The sequence below is a fragment of the Carlito syrichta genome, unplaced genomic scaffold, assembly GCF_000164805.1.
Source record: "Carlito syrichta isolate Samal-C Ts95f unplaced genomic scaffold, Tarsius_syrichta-2.0.1 Scaffold308993, whole genome shotgun sequence".
Lineage (NCBI taxonomy): Eukaryota > Metazoa > Chordata > Mammalia > Primates > Tarsiidae > Carlito > Carlito syrichta.
The window spans coordinates 98,458-107,173 of record NW_007253089.1 but is presented as its reverse complement, the minus strand read 5'-3'; the positions used below and the strand labels follow the sequence as shown (position 1 = coordinate 107,173).

The following is an 8,716-nucleotide window of genomic DNA, read 5'->3' as shown; positions in this document are numbered from 1 at the left end:
CAGCGCGGGCCGGCCGGGCGGGCGGGCGGCCGGCCGGCCGAGGGTACTCACGCGGCCGGCGACGGGCTCCGCGAGCCGGGCCGAGTCCTCCGCGGCGCGGGGGGCGCCGGTGCGGACGCCGGTGTGGACGCCGGGGCGGACGTGCAGAGACGGCCCGGGCCGGCCGGGGCTATGAATCAGCTGCGGGGCGAGCGCCCGGGGGCGGGAGTTACGGGAAAACCGCGGGGGCGGGCGGAGGGGTGAGGACTTTTGCAATTTCCCGTCTTGCTGCGCACTCTTGGCACTCCTGGGACCACAGGAATTCGCCTCCCCCCCCCCCTTTTTTTTTTCTTGTGGTCCCGGGAGGAGGCGGCCGGGACCCTGCGGGAGGCGCCCCGAACTTGGCGGGCGGGAGGGAGCCGGTGGGAGAAGGAAGTGGGAGAGGCCTGGAGAGGAAAAGTGGAAACCGAAAACTCCGCCGGCCCCGCGCGCGCCAGCGCCACCCGGGCGCACCGGGGATCGGGGGGAGCCGAGCGACCGAAGAGACCTGGAGCCGTGTCATCCCCCTCCGCCACTCGTTATCCCACGCCAGGGGCCGCATCCTGGGCTCGCCCGCAGAAAATCTTCGGGCAAAATAGAAGTCCTTTGCCAAGCTTCTGGCCGTGTTTCCGTTGGGCGTTCGAAGCAGTAGAAACCTGTTTGAACAGAATTCTAGGGTCCCTCCTTCCCCCCTTCCTCCCCCCTCCTACACACACACACACACACACACACACACACACGCACACGCACACGCACACGCCCTCGCATCCGATCTGGAGCCGCCTTGTCCGAAAAAGTTTCATCTCTGCTACGGTCTCGAAGCCTTTAATTCACAAACTGCCCTGTGCACAATATGGCCTTTTTCCTCTTAAAAACCCTATGTTTCCTGCGTCGGGACCTTTGAGAGACATATTTGACCATCCTTTATTTGACAGGGTGTGGGAAGCCAAGTCGACTTTCGGAGGCGTTTTGGAGAGCATCCTAAAACTGTCCGTTCGGTTGCGGCCTGGGGACCCAGAGAGGAGGAGAGTGGCAGGGCTCCATGGCGGAAGGACTCACCATTCTGGATGCCCCACAACTCAGCATGGCTTGTTCATGGGAACTTGCTCTTGGTCAGCTAAGCCTGGTTAGTTTGGGGTTCGGGGTCCGTCGAAAGTGTCAAAAAATGGAAAGGAGTAGGGGAGGAACCAAGAGTGAACAATTTGTCGGCCATAAATCATATCTTAGAATCACTTATTGAATGGACTGGATGGCTCAAAACAATGTCAGAATTATTTTTAAATGTTCCTTTTATGATTGTCCACATTTCTTACTCCTCCCCAATGTCATCCCAGGAAAAGACTTTTTGTTTCTTTGTTTTTAAGGCCCTAATACACACTTAATACCTAATGGTGCCACGGAGACCATGGAGCGCAGTAAATATTTGATGATAATGAAGAAAAGGTACTTTTTGTCTAAATACAGCCCTTTGCCACACCTCTCGTTACTTAAAGAATTTTAGAGTCCATTAGTTGAGACATCTGCATGGCTATGAAAACTCTGTTAAAGCCAGGTTCCCCAAGGGTCAGAAAGGCTTTTGGATTCTATGTTTCACTGCACACACACACGCGCGCACACACACACACACACACACACACACACACACATTTTTTAAAATAGAAACTGTTGAGATGGGTCTCTCTTATAGCAGATGAGATGCCAAATAAAAATATTCAGTATGAAGACTTTCTACAAAGTGAGTCTAACTTATTCCTATGCAAGCCAGGCTCGGTGGCTCAGCCTGTAATCCCGTGCCTTTGGGAGGCTGAGGTGAGTGGATTGCCTGAGCCCGCGGGTTCGAGACCCGCCTGGGCAGGCGAGACCTCATCTCTACAATAAATCAAAAAATCAGCCGGGTGTGGTAGCACGTGCCTGTAATTCCGGCTCCTCGGAAGGCTGAGGCGGAAGGATCGCCGGAGCCCAGCAGGTTGAGGCTGCGGTGGCCGGGAGCGGCCACTACGCTCCAGTCTGGGCGACAGAGTGAACTCCAACTCAAAAATAAATAAATAGCTTATTCCTATACAATTGAAAAAGACTGAGGTATAACAACTTGTGCCCACATAAAGTTCATCTATTTTTGTACCATTCTAATTTCTTTTATTTTTTATTTTATTTTATTTTTTTTGAGTTGGAGTCTCACTCTGTCGCCCAGACTCAAGTGCAGTGGCCGCTCCCGACCACCGCGGCCTGGCCTGCTGGGCTCCGGTGATCCTTCCACCTCAGCCTTCTGAGTAGCTGGAATTACAGGCATGCGCTACCACGCCTGGCTGATTTTTTGATTTATTTTAGAGATGAGGTCTCGCTGCCCAGGCGAGTCTTGAACCGGTGGGCTCATTCAATCCACTCACCTCAGCCTCCCAAAGGCGCAGGATTACAGGCTGAGCCAACAAGCCCGGCTTACCATTCTAATTTCTAAAAATGTATCTCTTTATTCTAGAGTCTAGCTATTGTAGCACCTATAAATTTGTGATCATACACTTATGGGTGTGCTGGGTCCAAAAATTCCCATGTATCCAAAACCTCAGAATGTCACCTTATTGGGAACTAATGTTTTTGCAGATTTAACCAAATGAAGATGAATTTACGCTGGAGTAATCCAGTGACTGTTGTGCTTATACAAAGAGGAAAATGTGGACACAGACATCCAGGAAGAACACCATGTGACTACTGAGGCAGAGATTGTAGTTATTCTGTCTCAGGCCAAGAAATGCCAGTGTTTTCCCGCAACCACTAGAAGCTAGGAGAAAGGCATAGAACAGTCTTTTTCTGAGCCCCTAAGAAGGAACCAACCCTGCCAATACCTTAATTTCAAACTTCTGGCTTCTGGGACTATGGGAACATAAATTTCTGTTGTTTTAAGCCTTGGAGTTTGTGGTAATTTGTTATGGCACTCTAGGAAACTGATACATAGGTTATGTTCCAAAAGTTAGTTTTTACAAATCAGCCTGAGAATGGCTGAGATGAAAAATAGGAAAAACACCAATGGCTTATTAAGCTAAGACCTGCAATATCTACCCTTGCTTAGCATTGTAAGATTGTGTTGCAAAAGCACATATTATTCTGCTTTATTTAATACTCCTCCTTGATATGTGTTCTTTATTCCTTTTGAATTCAGTGGCAAAACTCTCCCCACACTCCCCTGACTTTCTAACTTGTCTCTTACATGTTGGTAAGTCCAGTGCTCCAGCCTTGACATTCTCCTCTTAATCCGCAAAGACTTCTGAACAGGCACATCGTGATTTCAATGATCACTTGTTCCCTGATGTCCGTCGACTCTTCCTTTCCATTGTGCTGATTTCATCTGTGTTCCAGACCCATTTATTTGTACTTCTGAATCAATATGCCCAAGTTAAAATTGTTCCCTTTTGCTCACTTGATTCTCTTATATTAAGAGAATGGTCCAGACTTTAACCTTTACTAAGTTCATGGCTAGACATCAAAGTCAAAAACTTGGGAGTTATCCTTGATCTATCCTCTTTTTATCTTCCATCTGCCATCAGAAAGTCTCATCTGTAACTATTGTAAAGGAGGCCTGAGTGGACTGCATCCTTACTCTATCCAATTTTTCAGAGGAAAAATAGTTCTACAGCTATCAGGAGCATTGCATTTCTTCCTCTCTCTCCTCTCCTCTCCTTTTCTCTCCTCCTCTCTCTCTCTCTCTCTCTCTCTCGAATTCTATATATAAAATCAATTATGACAGCTATATATGTATAAAGAGAGAATTATATATACTTATATATGTAATCATCTATGACATTGTGAAATATAGCATGATTAATTTGTTCATCTGTTGTAAATATCTATAATTACATGTTGGGCAGTATTTAGTTAACAACTGATGGAACTTGAAAGAAATGGGAGTTCTGTGAAGAAAGTGGCTTCATCATCTAAACAGTGGATGATGGTTTACAATTACTCTCTTCTATAAGAATTCTGTACTTTGTCAGCATATTATCACTTTTGCCATCTTAAAGATTCACGTTAGGCTGTAAAGCATGCTTTTGTGATTATGATTAGTTGATATTGGCCTTATTTCTAAGGAATTTTAATAGCAATTAAAATTATTTTGTAAATGTGTCCTTGGATTATGGAAAACTAAGTTGGTCTTCCAAAAAAATTTTTTTTTTTTTTTTTTGAGTTGGAGTCTCACTCTGTCGCCCAGACTGGAATGCAGTGGCCGCTCCCGGCCACTGCAGCCTTGACCTGCTGGGCTCCGGCGATCCTTCCACCTCAGCCTTTGGAGTAGCCGGAATTACAGGCATGCACTACCACGCCTGGCTGATTTTTTGATTTATTGTAGAGATGAGGTCTCGCTGCCCAGGCGGGTCTCGAACCCGCAGGATCAGACAATCCACTCACCTCAGCCTCCCATAGGCGCAGGATTACAGGCTGAGCCACCGAACCTGGCTCCAAAAGTTTTTAACCTGAAATTTGTCATAAAGCTTGATTAGTTAAGAGACATCTATCACTTCTAAATATCCAAAAATACTCAGTAGTGACAAAGCAAAATATTAACATAAGAATACCACGTGGAAATTTTTTTCAAACTTTTAATTTTTTTATTTTAAAGATTTGGGGTACAATTCAGGGTTAGGTATACAAATGTTCATTATGCCATTACCCTTATTGATGAGGTGTGTCCCTTCTTCCCCAGGCAGACTCCCACTACTGCCAATTCCGCTTCCCTGCCCCACTCCCGGCAGTTTCCCGCTACTGTCAATCCTTTTCTTAAAGTACTATGATAATTGTTCAAGGTCTGCTTATGAGTGAGAATATATGATACTCAGGTCTTTGTTTCTGTGAAAGATCACTCAGTATTATAGACTCTAAGTCCATCCAAGTTGCTGTGAAGTTCATGATTTTGTTCTTCTTTATGGCTGCGTAATATTCCATCATGTATATGTACCACATTTTAAAAATCTGGTTCTCTTTTGATGGGCAGCACAGTTGGATTCATGTTCTTGCTACTGTGGACAATGCTGCAATAAATATACATGTGCAGGTATCTTTTTTATAGAGTGATTTGAGTTCTTCTGGGTATATTCCCAGTAGGGAGATTCCAGGGTCGTATGGAAGGTTGATTTTTAGCCACAAGGCTGTACTCCCACCAACAGTGTAGAAGTGTTCCCTTTTTGCTGCGTCTTCTCCAGCATCTGGGTTTTTGAGTTATTGGTGATGGCCATCCTGATTAGAGTTAGGTGATATCTCAGTGTAGTTTTAATATGCATTTCTTTGATGACTAGTGAAGCTGAGCATTTTTTCATGTATCTGTTGGCTGCTTGTATGTCTTCTTTTAAGAACTGTCTATTCATATCTTTTGCCCACTTTGTAATGGGGCTTTTTTTTTCTTTTTGGCACATTTAAGTTCCTTGTAGATCCTAGATGTTCAGCCTTTGTCAGACATACAGTTGGCAGATATTTTTTCCCAGTCTTTGGGCTATCTCCTTGTTCTCTTGATGGTTTCTTTGACTTTGCAGAAGCTTGTCAATTTGATGAGGTCCCACTTGTCTATCTTATCTTTTATGGCATGGACACTTGGGGTTTTGAACAAGAATTGGTTGCCAGTTCCAATTTCCATAAGGGTGTCCCCTGCATTTTTTAATGCTCTTATAGTTTGAGATTTTATGTTTAGGTCTTTGATCCATTTAGAGTTGATTTTTATGTATGGTGATAGGTAAGGATCTTGTTTTAATCTTCTGCATGTGGTCAGCCAGGAACTTTTTTTATGCCATAATTTTGGGGTATGCCCATAGATTAATGTTTAGTATTTTTCTTTCAAAATATGGTAAGTCACTTTAAGTGAGGAATAATATCATCCTTAATAATTATAAAGGAATGTCTTGTTTGAACTAGATTTTATTAGAAAATTGGCTGATTGATTTCTTTTATATGTTTTACCCACCCCTGGATGTGTTCACAGAAATCATCAAAAAAAAAAAAAAGACAATAGGGAAAATTTTTTTGGATCTTTTACTTTTTCCCCCATGGACTTTAAGAAAAATGTTCAATATATGTTTGTTTAGATAACTGATTTTTATTCTCTTGGCCTGTGGTTATGAGACTTAACAAATTAATGCAGTAGTTCATGCCAAAGAATAGAACATTAATACAGCAAGGGGGGAGTACTTTGGGGATAATTAGTTGGGAACTTTTGGGACTTCTAAAAACTATTTGCTTAAGGTTTATCCAAAATAAGTCTATAGTTGTATTTATATTTAAACTGCATCTTCTACAGATATTAGTAGCATATAGCTGGGATTTTTTAAAAAATTGATCTGATAATCTCTGCATGATAATTTGATAGGGAATGTTTAATACACTAACATTTAAGGTAATTATTGACATGTTTGTGTTTAGCCTATCATTTTACTGTATGTTTTTTATTGTGTTCGCTTTGGTTTTGTTCTTCTAGTCTTCCTTCTTCCTTATTTTGAATTATATGACTAGTTTTTGTAATGCCTTTTCATTTGCCTTTTGTTTTTTTTTAAATCTTTCCTCTTTGCATGATGTTTTAGTGTTTTCTCTATGGATTTCAATATACACACTTAATTTTCATTTGAGATAATATTGTGGCATTTTACATAATAGGTCCATTTAACCACACACTTCATTCTTTATGTATGTAATGTGTACTACAAGTACATTACATATCTGTAGACAAGACAAAACCCAAGATGTGATATGTATTTTAAAGGAATTAACAGGAAATCTAATCTTTTGTGTTTACCCACATATTTCCTTTTCTCATTGTTCTTAAATACTTACCAAAAGGTCTAAGTTTCTATCTGATACCATTTCCCTCAGCCTAAAAACTTACTTTATCAGTTTTTTAGTGCAGGTCTTTTGGAGATATACATACTCTTACTTTTCTTTTATCTGAAAATATCTTTATTTCACTTCATCTTTCAGAGATATTTTTACTGGATATAGAATTATGAGTTGACAGCTTTGTTTCTTTTCACCTTAAAGATGGTGTTCCACAGTTTTCTGGCCTCCATTGCTTCTGATGGGAAGTCAGCTATTATTTGAATCTTCTTTCATACACACACACACACACACACACACACACACACATGAAAGAACATACATGTGAAAGAATATTATAGATATATAGTGCCATATATAATATGTCATTATATGTTTTATATATATAATATAATGTGTCATTTTTTTCCTGGTTGCTTTCAATATTTTGTTTTGGTCTTTGGTTACCAGTAATTTGTCAATGATGTGCTTAGAAAATTTTTAGTTATTATTATTAACCCTGCCTGGCACTTACTGAGCTTATTGAATTAATACATTTATTTTACCAAATTTGAAATAATTTTCAGCAACGTATATCTTTAAATGTCTTTTCTGCTTTGCTATTTTTCTCATTTTTTTTCAGAAGCTCCAATTAGGAGCTTGTCAGATCCCTTGATACTGTCACAATGCCATGAGGCTATGTTATTTTTCCATCCTTTTCTCTGTGCTTTTCAGATTGGATAATTTCTATTGAACTGTCTTTAAGTTTACTAATTCTTCCAGCTGTCATCTTCATTCAGCTGTTAAATATATCTAGGACATTTTGTATTGTATATTTGTATTGCATATTTCAGTTCTAGAATTTCAGTCTGTTCTTTTAAAATATTTAGTCTGTTCTTTTCTATTTCTCTACTGATACTCCATATTCTTTCTATCATTATGGCACATTTTTCTTTGCTTCATTGAGCATAGTTATTGTAATTTCCTACTTTCAAGGCATCACTTCTTTATTCCAACATTTAGATCATCTTGGTGTCAGTCTCTATTGTTTCTCTTTTGAGAGTAGATCACAATTTTCTTATTTATTTATTTAAATATATTTTTGATTGTCATGTAATTTTGGAGTACAAACTGAACATTGAAAATATTATGTTATGAAAACTGTGGATTCTGTTATATTCCTGAAATGACATTGATTTTTTAAATGACAATTAGTGTGGTTTAACTCAAACTATCAAAAATTGTTTACAGTAAGTAGCAGCACAAATATGAGTTCAGTTCTTTGCTGGGCTGCTTTCAGTTTGCCTTGCATAAACATGGTTCAGAGATTACTGAGTAATTGGTATAGCATTTAAGCACAGAATTTGGACTTCTTTCTTTCTAACTCCCTCCTTTCTATGACTTCCCACCTCACTTCCCAAAAGGTATGGTTGCCCTGAATGCTGATGTCAGGTTCTTCAAACCAAAATATTGCATGTTTTCTAACAGAAGACATTGTGCATACTTGGCCTAGTCTTGGGTTAAGGGACTTAAAATGTGAAAAGCTCCATGCCTTTCCTTCTGTCAGGTGTTGACTCTTCTCCATGATCTTCCTGCTGTTGGTTACTCTCCATTGTCTTCAATTATTTTTTATTAAAATATTTTTTCTAGTGCTTTGTATGGCTGTATGGGGGGGGGATCAGTTTAAGGGAGATACACAGCTATGATAAAGTAACACACCCTACAGCTATAATTAGATCTGCTAAATGACTAAGTTATTGGGGGTACTAGTATGAACTCTTTCCTCTACTAGGTTAGATTTCTCTTCAGTAAAATATTTTTTTGAATACAACCCAGTTTTTCAAAAGATTGGGATATATTTGCTTTATACCTAAATCTGGAAATTTATGAAATTCTGCTGAAATCATGTAAGGTT

General features: G+C 40.4%; 1 protein-coding gene across 1 annotated transcript in view; it reads right to left on the bottom strand.

The window, feature by feature from the left end:
- The window catches only part of OSMR (oncostatin M receptor), a 43,072-nt gene extending 42,762 nt beyond the window's left edge, over window positions 1–310 (bottom strand). Inside the window, exon 1 of the mRNA XM_008066518.2 lies at window positions 52–310. The gene's annotated coding sequence lies outside the window, so the exon portion shown is untranslated. The remainder of the gene's footprint in view (window positions 1–51) is intronic.
- Window positions 311–8,716: the final 8,406 nt, after the last annotated feature.